This window comes from Cydia amplana, chromosome 19 (genome assembly GCF_948474715.1).
Source record: "Cydia amplana chromosome 19, ilCydAmpl1.1, whole genome shotgun sequence".
Lineage (NCBI taxonomy): Eukaryota > Metazoa > Arthropoda > Insecta > Lepidoptera > Tortricidae > Cydia > Cydia amplana.
Window position 1 is genome coordinate 5820599 of NC_086087.1, and position 20344 is coordinate 5840942.

The 20344-nt window shown below is 38.0% G+C and overlaps 1 protein-coding gene and 1 long non-coding RNA gene across 2 annotated transcripts in view; both read left to right on the plus strand.

Annotated features, from left to right (window-relative positions):
* LOC134656903 (uncharacterized) overlaps positions 1-20344 on the plus strand; it is a 163738-nt gene that overhangs the window by 89314 nt on the left and 54080 nt on the right. The gene's annotated exons all lie outside the window — the stretch shown is intronic.
* On the plus strand, positions 799-2952 carry LOC134656846 (uncharacterized). Its single transcript, XR_010097565.1, has 4 exons — positions 799-890; positions 1202-1232; positions 2558-2584; positions 2867-2952. It is a non-coding gene; the product is annotated as an uncharacterized LOC134656846 (long non-coding RNA).

A 20344-nucleotide genomic window follows, 5' to 3' on the forward strand; every position in this document is an offset into this window, starting at 1 on the left:
TAGCTTTAGTATAATGTACACAAACAACTTATGCTATTTTTAGATAATAGTGGTCATTATTAGAGTTAACTACAAATTCTATTTTAAATTGCGGACTTTATGTTTATTTTTATCATTTATGTTACGAGTTGTTATTGTAAACGGAATTGTTATACCTATACCCAAAGAAAATTACCGACAGATAACATTCAAATTTACCTACTTTATTTTTGCAGTCGGTTAATAGTTATTTACGATACACGTGCGGAAAGTAGGAAATTCGCAACGAGAGAGGGCGATAAATCGACTCGAGTCGCGAATTAACTATTCGCACGTGTATCGTACAACGTTTTGCAGTAAGTACCTACCTACAACCTTTAAACTTTCGACATATGCACGGAAAGTGCTCATTGCGAACTTCCTACTTTCACTTGCACTTTTTGTAAATTACTATTGTAGTACCCTGTAAATCCTGTAAAAAATGCCTAATATTATATTGTATGATGGACGGAATCCTCAGGAGTCTACTTCTACACGCACATGGCGTTTTAGGTAAGTATACCATTTTATTTAAACATATTCAAAATCATCTTCTGATTATATCTAAATTCAGAGACCTTAAAAATAGTAAACAACAATTTAAGCAAACAAATAAGCGTAAAATTGTGCGACTATTAAACACCCATCATCACCGGAATCGCGTCATTCCCAGTACTTTTAGTCGTTAATAGAAAATGAATTCTCTATCATTCTAATAAGGCCCACGCCACCGGAGTTGGGAATAACCCTGCGGGTGGTATAAAAAGTAGACGCGTGCGTCGATCCTTGTGTCAATCTAAAGTGACAAGCTAACTGTCAACATGTTCAAGTCCTTCTTGGTGATGTTCGTCGCTGTGCTGCTGATTGGCGGTGTAAGTTTCAAATATTATCGCTGTTCTATGTATCTACGTCTATTGTATCGGTCGCACTCTAATTACCAAAAACTAGGCCTTATAACTAAAAGGAAACTAGGCCTTATCAGGATTAGTCCGGTTTCCTTGCAATGTTTTCCTTCCCCCGAAAAGCGACTGGTAAATATCAAATGCTATTTCGCACTTAAGTTCCGAAAAACTCATTGATACGAGCCGGGGTTTGAACTCGCAACCTCCGGATTGAAAGTCGCACGCTCTTAGCGCTAGGTCACCAGCGCCATTTTTTTACTTATTTTTTTTTTCTGTTCCAGAGCCATCAGGCACCGCAGTCAACATCTTCAGGTCAGTTCGGCGACGCTATTCAATATTACGCATACACTTACAATAGCTCAAGTTAGTGAAAAACATTGCAATACAAATAAGTATCCAGTTTCATATTTATTATTTCCGCAGCCATAATTCGATGATTTTCAGTAGGTATGTGATTTAGGCGGGTTGTTCTGGGGTAAGTATTTAAGCACGTTCAATTACTTTATTGAAGAAAGTTGTATACAAATCGTGTTTCAAGATTTTTTATGCGTCTTTTTCCAGTAGGTCAGCTGCAGAGAAAAGGTACCTGGGCATTTCTATTTAAAGTTGTACCCCCAACTTGCATTTTAGATTATGGAATTTTTATATTATTTCCACTCAGAATCACGAGTTCTTTCGATCCTAATACAAGAAAAAAGCGGCCAAGTGCGAGTCGGACTCGCCCATGAAGGGTCCCGTATTTAGGGGATTTTGACGTATTAAAAAAAACTACTTACTAGATCTCGTTCAAACCAATTTTCGGTGGAAGTTTGCATGGTAATGTACATCATATATTTTTTTTAGTTTTATCATTCTCTTATTTTAGAAGTTACAGGGGGGGAGGGGACACACATTTTACCACTTTGGAAGTCTCTCGCGCAAACTATTCAGTTTAGAAAAAAATTATAAGAGAAACCTCAATATCATTTTTGAACACCTATCCATAGATATCTCACACGTATGGGTTTGATGAAAAAAAATTTTTTGAGTTTCAGTTGTAAGTATATGGGGAACCTCCAAAACTTTTTGTTTTTTTTTTTTTTTTTTGTGTGAAAATCTTAATGCGGTTCACAGAATATAGATACTTACCAAGTTTCAACAGTATAGTTCTTATAGTTTCGGAAAAAAGTGGCTGTGACATACGGACGGACAGACAGATGGACAGACGGACAGACAGACAGACATGACGAATCCATAAGGGTTCCGTTTTTTGCCATTTGGCTACGGAACCCTAAAAAAAGTTCTCCAAAATTTCTACAATTTTTTTGGTCCGTTTTGTTACGGTCATAGAAGGTTGTATGAAAACCGCAACCAAACGGATCAAAAATTTTGGGGACACGTTTTTTCTCAGTAAAAATGGAAAAAGCTCGTGATTCTGAGTAGAATTTAAAATAGAAATGCCCACCCTGCAGGGGGTTTACATAATTAGCTAATCAATGTGACTCTAATACTGAATCGGCACTAAAAATTTACGGTTTTTTTACAATCTTTTCCAGCATTAGTAGGTGTAGATAGGTTAGGTACCTAAAAACCATTATTATAGGACAGTTAAAACAACTAAGTACCTGAAAGCAATAATTGCATAATTTGTATTCCAGGTGCCGGTACTGGTGGAAATGCAGGAGGTTAGTTATTATTGTCAACTTTTTTTCTTATAAGTACTTTCTACTGTTGCACCATTCCACGTAGCCCACTTTCCAGAAAGCCATATAACTAGGTACATACTTAGTACCTACTGTAGCCATAGACTAGGAATCCACTAGACGGAGTTTAGAGCAATTATTTCACTGCAACTGGCGAGACTGCACTGCTTTTTCATCGTTTACGTATTCACATTCGCTATTTTAGGTATTCATCATTCTCAGAGTGAGTAACCAGTTTTTTTTACTTTATTGTTTGATCCTCAGGAGGAGCCCAGGCCGGCGCAGGTTTCAGCTTTGGCGCAGGGGTAGGAGGCAACGCAGGCGCGGGCGCGGGTGCGGGCGGCTCAGGTACCATCTATTAATTTATTTTGTATGTTTAAGGATAGCATAGCACACTAACTAGACAGGCGGCCTAGCCAATGTGACAATCGCTATCGCTTCGCCATCGAATCGCTTTGTGTCTCTCTATTACTCTTCCATATTAGTGTGACAGTGACAGTTTCGATCGCTACGGAGAGTTAGCGATTGGCATGTTGTCTACGGGGCCAGGTTACGTTGCTCTAGAAATCGTTAGCCATTTTCTGGGGCCAGCTAGCTCTTAGTTATAAGTAGGTTTTTACTGTTTTTAGTGACAATATCTGGGTGACCGAGCTTCGCTCGGAAAACATATAAAAACTCGAAATTGCGCGTTTTCCCAGAGATAAGACCTAGCTAGATCGATTTTTCGCCCCCAAAAACCCCCGTATAGCAAATTTCATCGAAATCGTTAGAGCCGTTTTCGAGATCCCCGAAATATATATATTATATATATAAATAAATAAACAAGAATTGCTCGTTTAAAGGTATTAGATTAGATAGATAGATTATTGCTTCTGTGTGTGGAGTGGACTCAGAAAGACTTTGTTCTTCTTACGTTCCATAGACTAGGAATCCTCTAGACGGAGTTTAGAGCAATTATTTCATGAAACCGATGCTGCGTTAAAGGTTACGGACCAATCACGGCACGGGATTGACTCGAAGATGGAGTAAAACTACCGTATAAGTGGCAGAGGGGGTAGCGTATGCTCAGTCTAGAGGATGTCTTGTCTGTGTTACGTTCTAACTAAATTGTGTATGTACCCCAACTTTAGTAACCAAGTTGCCATACCTACTAATTGTATATAAAAGTGGATACTTATGTTAGGGGACCGACTGTACCTACACTAACTTGACGTTTTAGCATTTTAACACGTAATTGGTTTTTAAATAGGTATTGTATTTTGTTGCAGGCTAATTGTAGGTAATAACAATGGAACAAGAGCTGTTCCGAAAATATCTACGTAACTCTACATCACGAAACACTTGTTATTAACCAATATTCAGTAAAATAAATCATTATACAATAAAATTTAAATATATCTTACGATGTTTTATTTTAGATCTTTTTATCTTATATGGAAGCGAAATACAGGCTGTAATTTTGAACGCCTGCCCAGAATTGCACAGCAATAATTGTTAAAACAAGCAACAACGGTTGCACTCCGGGAGTGCCGATAGAAGTGAAAACTCACCTCACTATGTTACCGACGCCCGGTAACTCGATACATACGTTTAGCGGAGGTATTGTATTTATTTATTATATATTATTATCATTCTCAAATAAGATCACACTTTTTCATTGACATGTTTATTTACATACTGCCATGACAACGTCAAATTATTTGAACATAGGTAAAGTCTTGAAAAGGAGTCCGCAACATAAATATATAGTATGTATTTTATAAATATGTGGTAGTTTATATATATTTTATTTATTTATGTAATTTATAAGTATAGTTTGCTTTTTAGGGTTCCGTAGCCAAATGGCAAAAAACGCCCTTACCCTTAACCCTTATAGATTCGTCATGTCTGTCTGTCTGTCCGTCTGTCCGTCTGTCCGTCCGTATGTCACAGCCACTTTTCTCCGAAACTATAAGAACTATACTGTTGAAACTTGGTAAGTAGATGTATTCTGTGAACCGCATTAAGATTTTCACACAAAAATAGAAAAAAAACAATAAATTTTTGGGGTTCCCCATACTTCGAACTGAAACTCAAAAATTTTTTTTTCATCAAACCCATACGTGTGGGGTATCTATGGATAGGTCTTCAAAAATGATATTGAGGTTTCTAATATCATTTTTTTCTAAACTGAATAGTTTGCGCGAGAGACACTTCCAAAGTGGTAAAATGTGTGTCCCCCCCCCTGTAACTTCTAAAATAAGAGAATGATAAAACTAAAAAAAATATATGATGTACATTACCATGTAAACTTCCACCGAAAATTGGTTTGAACGAGATCTAGTAAGTAGTTTTTTTTTTATACGTCATAAATCGCCTAAATACGGAACCCTTCATGGGCGAGTCCGACTCGCACTTGGCCGCTTTTTTTAACTCGCTCAATATATTTTCTCTCTCTGCGCCAATTGAAGGTATCTCTGTTTGGCCCTATGGTTGACTGGTAGAGAATGCCATTTGGCATTAAGTCCGCCATTTGTACATTGTTGTATATATTTTGTGCAATAAAGTTTAAATAAATAAATAAATGTCAAATAACATTGAGTTTTTCTTTATTGATTTAAATGCCATTTAAATTATGAGTGGCTTACCTTACGGGGCTTACGGTCACGTGATCGCCTTACGCTGTCTCGAGTTTATCATTTTTTCCCCACCTCAAAAAGTGCCCAGCGCCGCTAAAGAAGTTTTCACTTCAAAAATCAGTAGACACGTAGGCGTACTGGCGTACACGCGTTGAGACATTCGTTTATTCATAGATATCAATTTTCAATGAACATACCTACTCGTGACATTAAAATTGCGGTTCCAAGGAGTTTTCGGTATTTATCGCATCGGGAGGGCTGAAAATTTTGCGGGAATAATCTGGGTGGCGACTGTCTGGAGATGATTGATTGCTACAAATGATACACGTGTATGTGTAACGCGTGCCGTACATATTATACTCATCTCATTACAGCAAGTTTTATATCGACTGTCATTTGTTACACAAGGAGTTGCTTGCGGACAGACAGACAGACGCACGAGTGATCCTATAAGGGTTCCGTTTTTTCCTTCTGCGGTACGGAGTACGGAACCCTAATTACATTCAAAAACAAAAAGATTCATATACCTAACCATTATCACAGAATAACTAATAGTACCCATTATGTCCGTGGCTGGAAACTAAAGCAGTTCCTTGTACATATTTAAACCTTCCTATTTTTGTTTCTAGATGGATCCCGAAATTGACATGACATTTAGTAAAACACTCGCCAGCACCGCTTGTCACATTTTAAAAGGGATTTTGGCAAGCTTCCGATTAGAAAACAATTGTGGGTTGATCAATGGAAGATTTATGTGAATGAACTGAAACGTTATTTTTGGGTCGTGAACATTGTTTTAACATGGTTTTAACACGGCTGCGCAATAGACAGGGTTATGTTTTTGGCACAGAACAACTAGAATGGCGATGCGAGCAGGGTACCTACGTGTCGCCGCGGGGGGGCTACTCGCCCGCGCTGACCGAAAATGAAGTAAACATGCCTTTTTGCGCCACAATAACGTTCAGATTAAGAAGCCAGACGTCAAATCTGTTTAAAGGAGGCGTATCCATTCACCACGCACACAAGTTTTTACTACCGTTGCGCGAGTGTTAGTAAATGTGGAGAGGAACGAGCGGCGACACCGGTTCCGATACTAACTGTGCGCGATAGCCATTCTAACCTCTTTAATATGTTCTGTGGTTTTTGGCGTTTATCAGGAGCCCGATTCAAGTTTGACAACGATTACGATTTTGAATCGTAACAAGTTCAAATACGACTGAAGATCGCTCAAACTGATGTTCTGTGAGCTGTAGACTTCGCAATTAGCTTAAAAAAAATTATAATTAACCCTTTACCTACGGACCCTTGAATCACTCCGTAACCGCCCAATACGGGCATGTTTTGGCGAGAGTCGGCGGTTAGGCATAATTTCACTTACTTGTAACTTTTGAAGTATTACAGCTACACACTTGAAACTTCACACACACAATAAGTATAATGTGTGTAATCAATAAATAATCACTTAGAGTAATAATATTCACTATTTTTTCTGTTATCAGGCAATATATCAGTCACTAAGAAATTGAAGATTTTTAAGTTACTATATACTCGCGGATTTCACTAGTTTAAGTTTAAGATCATTAGTTTATAGTATACTTAACACAAATAAACACTTAAATAACGATAATTATGAAAATAATGCATAAATATCAATCACTTAAAACGTTGCATAAAAACAATTTGCCACTTATGGAAAATAGTGATGTGCGTCTATCAACGCATTTGTCGATATATCGATAACCTAGTAAATGTAAAACTTATGATTTTGGTGAAATTATTATTAGGTAGGTACAATAGTACCTAATAATGATTTCATAACATGTTAAATTCCAATATTTGAAACAAAAACGGTAAAAAAACACTAAAAATAACACTCCAAACACTGAAACGCCGTACTCGCATATCGACAACAACTCTATGAAATTAAAAAACCACACTATTGTCCGCCATATTGAGTTCAATTTTTAGCACCTCTGCAGTACGGGTGTCAACCCCAGTTGCCAGCAAAAAAGCGGTAATTTTAAAATTATGTTTATGTCAGAGCCATCTACCGAAATATTAAGATATTTTTCACCTCAGCAGCTCGAACAAGGGTATTTTGCTACTTAAAAACAGTGAGCAAAATCGCATTTTGCTCACTGAGTGAGACAAAATGAGCAAAATGCGATTTTGCTCACTCAGTGAGCAAAATGCGATTTTGCTCACTGTTTTAAAATAGCAAAGTAGGGTTCGAGCTGCTGAGGTGAAAACTTAATTGTTGGTATATCTTAAGAAAACATGAGTGAATAGAGGTAAGTGATGAAGAAGGAATATATTTTTCGGTTTCTCTAATATGTTCTCACTGCTGAGGTGAAAAGTTTTGTGAACTACACGAGATCAAAGTTATTTACATCTCGTGCGCTTTTGAGTCCCTTACTACGCTCAAGATTCTAAATTAGATTCACTCGCTACGCTCGTGAATCTAGTATAGAATCTTTCGCTTGCATGGGACTCAAAATAAGCACTCGAAGAAATATCAAACTTTGATCTCTTGTTGTACAAATAACTATTTTTCTTTGTATCTATACTAATCCCAGTGCATAATGTGACCGCTATTACCAAGCCACAAGGTCTCGTTTTGAGTTAAAAAAATGTTTAACACGACCATTACTTCGATCAACTATAGTTGACACCCGTACTGCAGCGGTGTTGCCTTACTGGCAACTCTGGTTGACACCCGTAGGTAAAGGGTTAAAATAATTACGTACTTTGCCGAATCTTTACCACAGCGAACTCACAGTAGTCGTAAGTGCCATAGACGCTACTGGAGCTCAAGTCTTTCGTTCGCGTGCAAATCGCGCCGCGTCGCGCTGCGCCGCGTTCGCAACGAGATCGCTTACGTAGGACCCGTCTATGGGCATCAAAGGATTGATTTAGCCGCGTCGCGCCGCTTCGCTTCGGGTTCGCGCGATGTTCGCCTACGTAAGACGCTGCGTTACATGCAAAATGAAGTGAAAATCTTGCGTAAAATGCGATCGTTTAAGTCGTGTCAAAGTGATGATGATGATGATGATGATCCTTCCGACCGATTTCGGCCATGGCAACCACTTAGACTCCCAAATCAAAACCATAACAATAGTTGCTAAATCGGGCTTAGGCATGTTTTTGATGCTTAGAGCAGATGCCCCGGTTGTCGCCACTGGCCCGGTTTTGGCCATTTATTGACAATTCTAATAAGTACTTAAACCAATTCAGGCTTAAATTTAACCAAATACTGAAAATAACAGGCAAATACCTACACAACTGTAACTCTATGTACTCACTATAATGCCGTGCTATGATAATTCAATCCTTGAGAAGAAAATTGTTCACAGAAATTACTAGATGGCTGAATAGACGTTAAACCTCCGTGGCCACATTGAAATAACGGTCAATAGAATTTCAAATTTCGAAATTAGAATCAAAACATGCCGTTCTATAATTCCAAATTCTAACTTCAAACTTACGATTCAAACCGTCCGCTCCTAATACATTTTGATTATACTATAGGTGGCCCTTTGAAAATTCTTCACAAAAAATAAATTTTCTTTGATTTTGGACCTTATGAAGTCGGATTAAGAGTGTTCATTTCAGATTTAGATCGAATTGTTGTATTGTTAAAATAGATAAGGTACGTTATTTAATGACGTTTGCACCGATTTAATTTTAAGGCGCCGTTTTTTTATTAACATAGATTCATCAGTGAATGTTTTTATGCATTTGTGTTAGGCCGTGGCCTGGACGCGGGGCAGCGAGCGGAAAATCAAGGCAAAAGCGCTCGACCAAATGTACCTATGTATGGCTTTGATTTGCCGCTCGCCACCCCGCCGGTAGCGTACGGTAAGGCCGCGGCCTTATAGTGCACTGCTACAACCCATTATCTACAGCCGGCCTAGCCAAGCTGACAATCGCTATCGCTTGACAACGAAACGCTTTGTGTCCCAGACGTCCCAGTGCGACAGTGACAGTTGCGTTTCGATCGCTACGGAGCGTAAGCGATTGGCACGTTGGCTACGCGGCCAGTTCTACACGAGAGTCTATTGCAGTGGTTCCTAACCTTTTCAGTCCGGTTACCCCCATGACTAACTAGGGAACCTGATTTTACCCCTCCTCCCAATGCCCAATGGTAATAAAAAATAAAACGTGTACGTTTGTTGTATTGTTATACATATTAGGTTAGCTTATTACCCCCGTAAAATACCAGTTTTACCCCCACGGGGGTAATTACCAGGCATGTTGCGGATGTAGATTTTTTGACATCCGCGGATGCGAATGCGGATGCGGATATTTAAAGGCTCACATCCGCGGATGCGGATGCGGATGTCAAGATTAGGTACTTAGAAAACGTCAAATATTAAATTTTTAGTATTTTTTTATTTAAAAAAAAAACGAAACGTTTAGTATTTGAGCAAGAATTTAGGTGCGTTATATTTAATAAACAGTAACTTCGCCGACTTTTCTGGATCTAGACGATTTCGTTATAGGTAATGACGAAATTACCTAGCACTTACGCCGCCGCTAAGACGTTCCTGTACCAACTTGTTCGACATCCGCATCCGCATAAGCTCCGCATCGATTTTATGCGGATGCGGATGCAGATGCGGATGTTGAAAATAATGCGGATGTTCCACGTTTGCGGATGCGGATGCGGATGTTCGCAACATCCCTGGTAATTACCCCCAGGTTAGGAACCACTGGTCTATTGGCTCTGTGCGTGAGTATAGCGCCGCACGGCCCTCGTGTTTCGGCCTCGTGTAGGGTTCCGTACCCAAAGGGTAAAAACGGGACCCTATTACTAAGACTTCGCTGTCCGTCCGTCCGTCTGTCACCAGGCTGTATCTCATGAACCGCGATCGCTAGACAGTTGAAATTTTCACAAATGATGTATCTCTGTTGCCGCTATAACAACAAATACTAAAAATAAAATAAAATAAATATTTAAGGGGGGCTCCCATACAACAAACACGACTTTTTTGCTCTATTTTTTGTTGATGGTGCGGAACCCTCCGTGCGCGAGTCCGACTCGCTCTTGGCCGGTTTTTATCAATCATCATCATTCCATGCATACGAAGTCGCGGGCAGCAGCCAGTAATATTATAAATGCGAAAGTGTGTCTGTCTGTTACCTATTCACGCTTAAACCGCTGAACCGATTTCGACAAAATTTGGTATGGCTGAACTTTGAACGATTTCTCTCCGCACCCAAAAATGAATTAAGAAAACGCTTGTTTTTTCAAACACCCTGTATATTGTACATCGTAAGAGTAAACAAAAGCTAGGCCTACTTAGCATCTACTAAATAAAACAAAATTCAGTTTGAAATGTGTCAACATCGCACTGGCAACTGCATTTAGCACAAAACGGTCCGCGGGATCATTCGAAATTCAAATTCGAATTTAAAAATAGAAAGTCGAGTACAGTTTCTTTTGTCAGTTGTGTGACTTGAGATCTAGATAAGTCTATAGATCATTAATCATTATAGTTACTTTAGTTTAGACTACCTACTTATAAATTAGAAACTAATATTTATGTCCTAACAACTAAAAACTGTCCTAAGTAATATTATTTTTCACCTCATTAATACAGTAACTTGGTCGCCTGAAAGTACGTTTGCGTCAAATCCGCATCCGGTAGTTCTAATTTTTTGCAGACTTGGCGCCGAACGCAACTTTGTCAAAAATCGAAAAAAACGCGAAAATTTAAGTTTTTTTTTAGATTTGGGTAATTATAACCCGAATGTCGTTTTATTAGGTGTGATTGGACCTGGAGTTGAGCTTAGAATGATCTGTTTTGGAAGCAGGGTCAATAAATGACCCAATTTTGACCTAGCATCGTTATTACCTTACCCTTATGTTGTTGGGGGCCCTTAAGGTGACAGTCCATTTCTAACGACAGCTGCACTACTGTTCATTTTACTAAGGAAATTGACAGTAACAGCGACGCTCTCAGTACCAGTAGTGCAGCTGCGGTCAGAAATGGAATGTTACCCTTAGGTACCTACACTGGCTACACTTCAACTGGCATTGCATTGCTACCGCAAATGTCAAAATCAATGTTGCCAGCCGGAGTTTTGACATTTGCGCCAGCAATTTCGCGCCGCAATTTTACTGCAGTAGTAGTAGTAACGCTGGTGCAGTCTGAATCCGAACGGTACAGTCGCCATCATATTATATACATCGGAGCGGCCAAGGCGTTCACAAATATTTGAACACGCCTCTATTGTCAAGGCGTTAGTCGTGTTCAGATATTTTTGAGCACCCCGGCCGCTCCGATATATCTGATGGCGACTGTACCTAAGTTTGGGTTTTCGGTTATCGGTTATTTAGGGTATCGGTTGCTTGCATAGCGTCACGCACTAAAATTAGTCTGTTCTTTTCAGCCAAAAGTTAAAATAGCTCAATTAAAAGTGAAAAACCAAAACTGCTTTACCCAAAACACTTTAAACCTTGACATTTAACCACGATAACAACGCATTTTGTGTGCTGAAATGTTTACTAACACACACAGGATGTTTATTGCTAATATGTACCTATAATTATGAGTTTATCCCCAAGCTTTGAACGACTCAAGATTGTTTCGAGGTTTTCTCGAGGGACTTCAGTATGTAGTTCTTCAAAAATTAAGTGTACAGGTTTTTAAAGGTTCGACAACGCACAAGCGCATGTAACACCCTTGGAGTATGCTTGGGTGATTATCTCAACGATTTTTTTTTGCGGCGGAGCTGATAATGACAGACTGACATTGTGGACTAATTGTTTCACAATGGTATTTTTTTTTCTGAAAACCTTACACAAATTATTATCTTAAGCCAAATCTCAAAATGTTATAAAAGTTATTGTTATTTATCAAAAAAAAAAATATTCGCCGCAATTATAATTTTGGTGTAGTGTCCTGAATCCATTTTTAGGGTTCCGTACCCAAAGGGTAAAAACGGGACCCTATTACTAAGACTCCGCTGTCCGTCCGTCCGTCCGTCCGTCCGTCCGTCTGTCACCAGGCTGTATCTCACGAACCGTGATAGCTAGACAGTTGAAATTTTCACAGATGATGTATTTCTGTTGCCGCTATAAGCTATAACAATAAATACTAAAAACAGAATAAAATAAAGATTTAAGTGGGGCTCCCATACAACAATAGTTATTTGTACAACAAGTGATCAAAGTTTGATATTTCTTCGAGTGCTTATTTTGAGTCCCGTGCAAGCGAAAGATTCTATAATAGATTCACGAGCGTAGCGAGTGAATCTAATTTAGAATCTTGAGCGTAGTAAGGGACTCAAAAGCGCACGAGATGTAAATAACTTTGATCTCGTGTAGTACACAACATTTTTCACCTCAGCGCAGTGAGAACATACCTATTAGACAACTTGAAAAATGTAATCCTTCTTCATCACTTAATACCTGCACTCATGTTTTCTTAAGATATACAAACAATTAAGTTTAATTACCGCAATGGAACACAAAAACAAAACGTAATAATAAATTCCAGTAAAATAATATAGAAATAACAAACATTAACTGACACTTCAATCGCCAACTTTGACAACAAAAAAAATCTTTGTAAGATACGGTCCTAATTGCGGATACGTACTATTTGTCAACTATAGTAAAAATTCTTAAAAGTAAAATAATTAATTTTGCGTGATGATCTGTGTATTTTTTGAGTTCGTTATTTTAATTGTACAATAAAATACCTAAAATATAGTATTTTATCAGTTTTTATGAAATCTTAAACTTTATTTTTATTTATTAATTATTAAGAATTCATACTCGTACGTGGTTTGGAACGATGCGGTCTGAAGTTTTTCGGGGGTCTATTATAAACCGTGAATATACTGTTGAATGTCGTTTTAACTTTTTTTTGTCTGTTTCTTTTTGCTAACAGTGTGAAAGGGACAGAGATAATAGAACCCAAGTATTTCGAACTTTTATTAGACCCCGCATGTTGAAATGACATTTGACTATAAAGGTCACTTGAATGTCATTTTGTCTCACTCAGTGAGCAAAATCGCATTTTGCTCACTGTTTTTAAGAATCAAAGTACCCTTGTTCGAGCTGCTGAGGTGAAAACGTGATTTTTGACCGAAGTTAAGCAACGTCGGGCGGGGTCAGTACTTGGATGGGTGACCGTTTTTTTGCTTGTTTTGCTCTATTTTTTGTTGATGGTGCGGAACCCTCCGTGCGCGAGTCCGACTCGCACTTGGCCGGTTTTTCTTGAATGATTTCTATAGTAGAACCATAACATCCATTGATTTAACTAAAACTTCACAAACTTTTACTCGTTATTAGTCTACGTATATTATAAGAAAATAAAAGTGAAAATTAGTACATGAATAAAATTGATACTCTAAACTAAGCATTAATAGTTGTCCTGGTAAAATAGTAAATTTTGGTGGTAAATATTACTACAAACGTGTAGTAACCTGTTAATTCAGTCCTGCTCCGGCACTGAGCGATGATGATGAGTCGTATGACGCTAGATTTGTCCAGCAAACGCGACAAATATCTAATTTTGGTGTATTAATAGTTATTTGTACAACAAGAGATCAAAGTTTGATATTTCTTCGAGTGCTTATTTTGAGTCCCGTGTAAGCGAAAGATTCTATAATAGATTCACGAGCGTAGCGAGTGAATCTAATTTAGAATCTTGAGCGTAGTAAGGGACTCAAAAGCGCACGAGATGTAAATAACTTTGATCTCGTGTAGTACACAACATTTTTCACCTCAGCAGTGAGAACATATTAGAGCTCTAGACCTCTATTCACTCATGTTTTCTTAAGATATACCAACAATTAAATTTTCACCTCAGCAGCTCGAACAAGGGTACTTTGCTACTAAAAAACAGTGAGCAAAATCGCATTTTGATTTTGCTCACTGAGTGAGCAAAATCGCATTTTGCTCATTTTGTCCCACTCAGTGAGCAAAATGCGATTTTGCTCACTGTTTTTAAGTAGCAAAGTACCCTTGTTCGAGCTGCTGAGGTGAAAAATACTTTTTAATGCAATTTTGGTGGTGTATCTAACTAATGACCGAAAAGTAGTTTTTTTTGTGTGAACTGTATTTAAAGCATGTTTATAGTTTCTTTCTTTAAATATAAACTTGAAACTGAAGTGAGTGATACGGTTTACTTTTAAATATACTTTTATGCAAATTAGAAAATTTTGGTGCATCAATTTTGGTGGTTTTGGTGGTAATTTGAAAACCACCAAAATTGCTTAATGCCACCAAAATTGATACTTATGAGCCATAACTAAGTAATTTTGTATTTGCTGTCATATATTTATATTTTGTATTCACAGCATTAATGACTAAGTGCATTGATTACCTACCAGTAAAGGATAAATACTTTACAATGAAACAAAATTTAACTTTTTGTAATTGCACTGACTTTAACCTACATTATTTGATTGTATAATGTTTTCATCTACCCTCAACTGGCTTAAGGAGCCATTTCAGGGTAGATTTCGTTTACTTTTATTGAAATACTTAAAGATACAGACTATAATAGGGATGGTGGCCAGTAAATCTATTTTTGGTGGCAACCAAATTATTAAAATCATAATATCTCTAAAACTACTATGTATAATGAAAGGCCATTACTACACAATATCGATTGTGACTAGTTACGTATTATCGATACATAATTTAGACATAAACTACAAAAATAAAAAATCCCACCAAAATTAGGTAAATTTTGGACCTGTTGAAATTCACCCCTTGTTTTCCACCGAAGAGGTTAAAAAACTAGCCAATAAATGATTAATAGCGAAAAATCTAAGGCACCTAACTGTGCCAAAATTATCAACCTAAAAACAGGCGCGACGACAGATCTATATTTACATCTACTTAGCGTACGATTTCCGGACGTTCTAAATCGAGTGATGAATGGACAATGCTCATCATGGTGTCTGCTTTCTTTTTGGCTGTGACAGAATATCGTCATTGGTGTTTTTATGCCGCACTGGGGGGTCAACGATGACAGAGCAGGAAATAGTGGGAGATCCATTATAGGTAAACTGGAAAAGAACAAATGGGGCTTCAGAAACTAAAAATGTCGTCCACTATCCTCTTAAACTCAAATCGAAGCTCTTTACACCTCTATTATGGAAACTGAAGAGTGCGAGTGTTAACACTTGTAAAAAAAAACAAAATAATATACACGTTTCACTCCACAATAGTAAACAAAGAGGGCAGGCGTTGATCGATGTCCACTGCCAGTTGCGTACGCGTGTCCGCTAGAAAAACGCAAAAATAGCTAGTAGCGATTTTTGTAAACAATAGTGTCTCTATTAAAACGTTAGTCGTTAGACTATGCGTTAGGTAGGTAAGTGCTGCCTTCCCATTGTGCGTGATGGTCCGGGTCCGTGGTCGGTTTTTAGTTTTCCAGCATATAATTGCAGAACAATATCCGCCTACCGTGTTCCCTGGTGAGAAGTGAAATATAAATAAAAAATTTGGTCTAAGTCGTAGTCGCTCGGTGAGGTGCCCAGAAGGCTGGCCCCCGCTGGATGGCAATGCTGGACAAAATATTGGCCAGACCTCTGGTCACCAGAAGCCTAAGGCGCTTTGACAGCTCCTCATAGAGGCAACGCGCGCTAGGTCCCCACGGCCCCAGGGTTTCCACATTAGGCGTTATTACAGGCCAGCCGTACATAGATGACATACCTACGAAATATTTATTGCTCCAGCTGAAACGTTTTCGTCTCTCGCTCGGTCAATTGTTCAGTTCAAATCATTTAGCCATTATGAACTTGGTCTATTAGCAACTTCAAAGGATCATAGTCAGGCCAAGGCCTAAATCACAGTTTTATTAACGTACTATTGTTCTTATAGCATTGTTCATGCCCAGGGCATTTCGTTTGAACTAAATGTAGTTCCAATAAATCTTGTTTATACTGTGATCATCGTAATCTAGCTGATCCTTGGCTGATTTAACACTATTTGCGACTCGGAATTGGGAAAAAGTACAGACAGTTCAGACGAGGAGGAAAATAGATCGCACGGTTACTGTTTCTTAACCAGGCTGATGAAATCGACGCCACCAGGTGGCTACTTACATTTTTGTGCGACTACATATTAGTAAGCGGTGACATTGGGATGGCAACTGGAGCTGCATTAGGGCTGATTTAGACGGCTCGCGAAATCGCATGCGATTTTAGTTACATTGCGGACTGTTGGTTACGTCCAATTCAACCGACCGATCAAAACCCGCAATGTAATGAAACTCGCATGCGAGATCTCGCATCGTCTAAATGTATATTTACAGTTGTGACATTATTACTGCAGCTTTGGTGCGCGCCGCCGGTGTATCTGTAAATTTCTGTGATAAAATGAGTGAGGAATTGAATGTCATAATCTCGGCAGCAATGCGGCGGCAAACGTCACTCAATTTATGAAATAAATTAAAACTTACAGCTGTCGGTGCACTTTGCAGCAGTAATTTCGCCACAGTAATGCAACTGTAGTTGTCATCCGATCCATCCGAATGTCGACTTTAGTCGGAGTAGTCGGTAGTATCGTGTCTTTTGTGCAATAAATATTAAATCAGAAACAAAGCGGTCTGCAGAAGCGACTGCTGAGCACGCGGCGTCCCTTAAAAAGATAAATACTCGGCGCTGAGCGGGTATCTATTCGTCCCCCTCGCTGTGGAGACTTCAGGTTGCTGGTGCGCGGAGGGTAAGACCTTCCTTCGCGAAATGGGTCGTCGCCTGAGTGAAAAGGGCCTTGACCCCCGCTCCGGGTTCTTCCTGATGCAAAGGCTGTCCATCGCAATACAACGCGGCAACGCAGCGAGCGTGATGGGCACCTTTGCGTCAGGGACAGCCCGGGACGGGTTTTAGTAAGTAGTTATTTTTTATATTTTTAGTTTGTATTTATATTTAAGATTTTGCATTAAATTTGTGAAATCAGAAACAATATAAACAATTGATGCGCCCACATCTTAATCATTAATTCCCCCCATATCAAATATTTGTTTGTGTATTTTGTTTTGAAATAACATTATCCTGTGTACAGGCGGCTGGAAAACCCAATCAATATACTGTTTACCATAGTATAGGGATGAAAGTAACCTATTTTATATATTCGTCGTGTTAAACCACGCACTTCTTATTTAAGTAAATGTATTTACATAAAAAAATTAAAATGAAAATTGTTTATTTCAAATGAATATTCACATGGGTACAGTTTTTACTGACCTCCACACTAGGCAACATTAATCGATATATAGGTAAGTACATAGGTATTTATTACAGTACCTAACTGTAGAAATACTAAACTAAATTATTAACTAGCTTAAATCTAAAATAGGCCCTTGAGGCATTGTTCCAAGGATGCTGGCGGCATTTCCTCGTTGTATCGCAACGTTGTGCGAGGAAGCCGCCAGCTCTTCGGTCACCATCTTATGTCAACCAGACGCTTCGCGAATTCTGTAAAAAACTTGAGCGCGCTGTATGTATGTATATCGTAAACTCAGATAAATATAATAGTCATATAGATACTGCAACTAATTATATATGGTCCAACTTTTAACCATGGACCATCTCTGGACTCTTGGGGGGTTTCCTGCCTTTCCTGGTCACGATTTGTGTGGGGAACATATCCAGTACCTTGCGTGTTATGTGTTCGGGTTCTTGACGCGACCAAAGCATTTTGAAAGTTTGAAGAAAAACTTTTTACAAAAAAAAATAAAACCGACTTCAAAAAGGATGAAATAAAATATTATCCTTTTTGAAGTCTATGCGTTACCAACTGATATGTTTGAAGTCAATGCCAAGCCATTTTTTTTTCATCTACTTATTTCATTTATTTCATCCTTTTTGAAGTCGGAGTATTTTATAATAATCTACAGAATCTACTGTGATACTACTAACACAATAAACTTGATAAAATATCTGGAGTGCGATCGCACGTGTGAAGAGACATTATGACTGTAGTAGTAAATAAGCGGCTGGATTAAATTTAGATTTGTATGTCGGCCATCAGGTGAAATTCAGCCAAGGGAGTGAGAAATTATGTCGTATGTGGGTGCAAACTGCATTGCAAAGTCTAACCAAAATATTTAGATGACAAGCTAGCATGAGTTGTGTTCTCGCGCGCGAGTCCTTACTTAAATACGTAACTCATGCTAGCAGGTCTGGGGTAACAACAGTGTTCCGTATCTCGAAAAGCAAAAAAAAAAACGGAACTCGTGTGTCTGTCTATCCGTAAGTCTATCATAGCCAAGTTGCTGATTTTAACAAATTTTTTAGCGTGAGTTATCCTGTGGTCCCTTTGTCTCCCATAAAGTTTTAAGTAATAATGTATTATTTGTCATATTATCATTATTCATAAAACTGAAACCGTTAAATTTTCAGGATTTTCGTAAGGTTATGCTATATTATAGGTTAGGTTAGGATAGATTTGTTTTATGACAATCCTGAAAAGTGACGCGTTTCTGAACCAAATCAATTATGACTAACGAAAATGCGGGCAAACAAAATACATTATATGACTTAAAACCTTTTGGGAAACAATAGAGACTCGAGTCATCCCTTATTCAAACTGTGTTATACAAACTTGTTTATTAGCTGTTCATCTTATGGGATAAGTTTCACTGTTTATCTAATAGTTTTCCGAAGAATAAGCGAAAACAATACTGAATACGCGTCAGTGGCCTATAAAAACAACAAATGGGTCATTACTTTAGTTTCCTGAATATCTTTTGAGTCACTGAACTCATTTCTCATCTTAAATCCTACTCATTGCTTTATAATATCCTTATAGAAGTACCTCTACCTACTCAAAAATGGATATATGACACCAATGACCAATGTGATTTAATATCAGTGCGTTGCATTCGCACACATGGAAGTGCACTCTAGCATGAGTGTGATCGAATGATATTTCAATGAATTCTCATGTTTCACGGTCTGCTTACGAGTTTCATAAAACCGTGTTATGCTACGATGAGTACCTAAAGTCTGTTTTTTTATTCCGTAGACTGAAATGACAGTTAATAGTATGAACATGAAATGTCATTTCATACTATTAACTGTCATTTCAGTCTACCGAATAAAAAAATAGACTTTAAGTTAATTAACTTTCTTTGATATCCAAATTAGAATCCTTTGCTCGTGTTAAATATGTTTTCAGTCATTAACGCAAGGCTGTGCAATAAAGTTGTAATATAAAGAAGCTAATGGTATGCGGTGAAGTGTAGTTAATAGGCTACATGACTAATTTTAATTTATGGTATCAATCGATCGGGTTTGTTTTTAGGATCAAATGTCTATATGGGACTCATTGCATTAAAGTAACACAAAAGTCAGAAATTGTAGTCAAAGGCCGACAGTCGCACTTCACTCGCGAAACGCCCTATACAAAACGGCCAGGGGCCGTGACGTCATCGCCCATCTTGTAGTACCTATGGACAAAACAAGAAAATTGCGTTTTTGTCGGTGAAATATTGCGTTTATGTATATAGTTGCTATACAATTTTTTCTTGGGTGAAATGTAAGGAATCGAATGGTACCCTTACTTTTATCGTTTTTGGAAGTTAAAAAAAACTTAAATTTTGAAACTTTCAGGTTATATTTTTGTAATTTTTCAATATTTTAGTTTAATATTTACATTATTGTGATAAATTGCTCGTTTGCTATCTATTTTACTAAATTTTGTTATAAAATTCAACATGTGTCATCATCCCTATTGTTTAAATTATTGTACCTATTTAAAGAGCTAAATTAGTTGCAGCCGTAGATTTATTTGTTGACTAAGGCCCAAGATACACTTGTAACTTTGTAACTTACGTAAGAAGGGGCACAGCTACCTATACAGAATGAGGGATGAATATCGTTATCTCATTCAAACAAATATCTTTTTACGTAAGTAAAACTTACAAGCAGTTCCAACAATTTCCTCGGCACGTGACTCGTTCTGCGTCAGATGCGCCTGTTGTCTCCACGAACTGTCAATACCACCCTTGTTCTGCAAGGACACGCCGTTCTAGTACCTACTTATATTACCTAAGTTGCAGTTATTGCGTGCAACTTTTGCTTGCTACTTTGTTTGTATCAAAGAGTGATCGATAGTAGAACTGTTAAGTATAAGAAAAAATTGAGTTTCCAA